The following is a 2,365-nucleotide window of genomic DNA, read 5'->3' on the forward strand; positions in this document are numbered from 1 at the left end:
TCCCCCCACCTCTATCCAAAGTAGAGGGATCAATATCCAAAATATCTAGGTATGAAAAAGCATTGGTTGGGATTGATGACTTCATGTGTTTGCCTTTTTGAATATGTAACCATGAGCTACTGCCCTGTGTAGTACCCCCAGATCTGTGGACATTTCCAGTATTGACTTGATTTTCATGCACCAAAACATGCACAGACTCTTTCACAGGCTTTTGACCAGAAGCTGTAGACTTTTGCAGTTCTACCTTTCCATGTTCATCTACTATTTTCTGTTTAGAGGTAACATTTACTTGTTCCACATGATGAGAGCCCCCCACAAATCCATCAGCCTGTTGATCAGAATTTTTTCCAGACTGCATAACAGGTTCCTTTACAGCAGACTGAAACTGCACATTATTGGCATTGCCTTCCTGTCTATGAGAATCATGTATATCATTAACATTCTCCTTCTCTATAATACCAGGTATAGAAGTTTTCTTTGGAATCCATCTTTGAGTTCTCATTTTATTCCTGCAGAATTGTGTATCATGCCCCACTAATTTGCACAGATTACACCATTTGGGCTTTAACTCATATATCACCTTCTGTATGATTTGTTTCCCATTAGGACCTTGAATGATGATTTGGTCTGGGAGAGGGGAGGGCATATTAACCTCAACCAGTACTCTTGCGTATGCCAAACGCTGCCTATTTGCTGTTAACCTGTCAGTAGCTATGGGACACCCAATAGCACTAACAATCTTACTAATACTTTTTGCATTCCAAAGATTTAATCTCAAAGCTGGAAGTTGTATCCACATTGGATATACACAATCCCTAATTTTGTCAATATCATCTCCAATAGACCACGGCTTCAGCAATAAGGGTCTTGAACCAAAGAACCAAGGTCCCTTACTCAAAATTTCATTCATATCTTCTTTATCTTTGAATTTAAACAAAAAAATTCCAGGTTTTAGCAGACAGACTTCTGGCATTAACTGCTTCCAGGCTTTTTGCACAAAACCTTCCATGGCCTTGAATTTGACATTTAATCCCAAAACTTGACCAATTAGAGAAGATTGCCAAACTGAGATATCTTCATTCCATTCATCATCATCAAAAATTATTGTATCCTTATTTTCAGGTTGAACATAGCTTAGATTCATTCCACTTCCAATCTTCCTATTATCAGAAAATAGGCTAACCCAACTTTTTGCCATTTTTTCCCCTGTTTCATTTTCAGTCGGGGTTAAATCCTTATTTTCTAAGTTTTCCTCCTTCCGAGACATTGGAATCCACATTCTCTCTACTTAACATTTCATTTTTTCTCTCTTCTGCATTCAATGTAACTGTAACCTTCTCTTTTGACAGAATAGTTTTTTGCCTTGAATCACTAAACGAATTCTGAACCTCATGATTTAAAGAAGAGTTAACAGAGTTATTACCCAATTCCATCTCATCCGCCCATGATACCCTAGTAGATCTACCAGATCCAGGAGTGGGAAGACAATCTGACTCTCGCTCAAGCTGATTCTCAGAAACACCTGGTAATCGATCTACACACACTCGATCTTTCACAGGAATGGCAGAACTCAGGATTTCCACCATAGATCTAGTCTTCTTCTCCCCTTTAGGTCCAGTTGAACCTATTACAATGAAAACTTCATCATCATCTTCACTTCGAGCATCAGGATACTCCTCAGAGATAGCTGGATTCGATGTAGATGCTCGCAATCCTATCTCCAGGATTTTTTCCCACTGATTTTCTTCTTTTTTGCCATCAAGAACTCAAAAAATCACGGCGGGGGAGCAAGATAGCAACCAAGAAATCGCCTGCTATCTTGCACCATAAGACCGCCCCCTTTTGAGATAATTTTTCTGGATGTTGTAGTTCCGGTGTTAGCTGCTGTTCTCGGATGCGTTTATGCTTTTGGCCCTGATTTGTTTTTTCTGCAGAAGAGCATGCTGCTTACCAGATTCCAAGGTGCATTACAGTGTCTATGTCTCTATGGTGGTCTTATTTCGCAAAGAGTTGATTGTTCTCTCTAAAGATTTGAATGGGGTGAAATGAGTGTAAATCATTTAAAAAACCCTTAGGAAAAACTCAAGATGCCAAGAAAGTCCCAAGTGAGAGATTGCCCTCACATATCATTAAGTTATAAGACAAAAAGGTTATAAGATAAGAAATAGAACAAAGAAGTAAAAAATGTTCATTTACTACTTGCTCCGTATCTATTCTTTATATACAAAACTTTGTCATGAACTTTAAATTAGTTCACAGTTTGTTATAATTATTGATGAACATGATCATTTGTATAATAGGTACTTTCATGGAAGGATAAGTTTACTATTGAATGGAAAGCTTTAATGGATAAGATCAAGTCGAA

Source organism: Asparagus officinalis, chromosome 4 (genome assembly GCF_001876935.1).
Source record: "Asparagus officinalis chromosome 4, Aspof.V1, whole genome shotgun sequence".
Lineage (NCBI taxonomy): Eukaryota > Viridiplantae > Streptophyta > Magnoliopsida > Asparagales > Asparagaceae > Asparagus > Asparagus officinalis.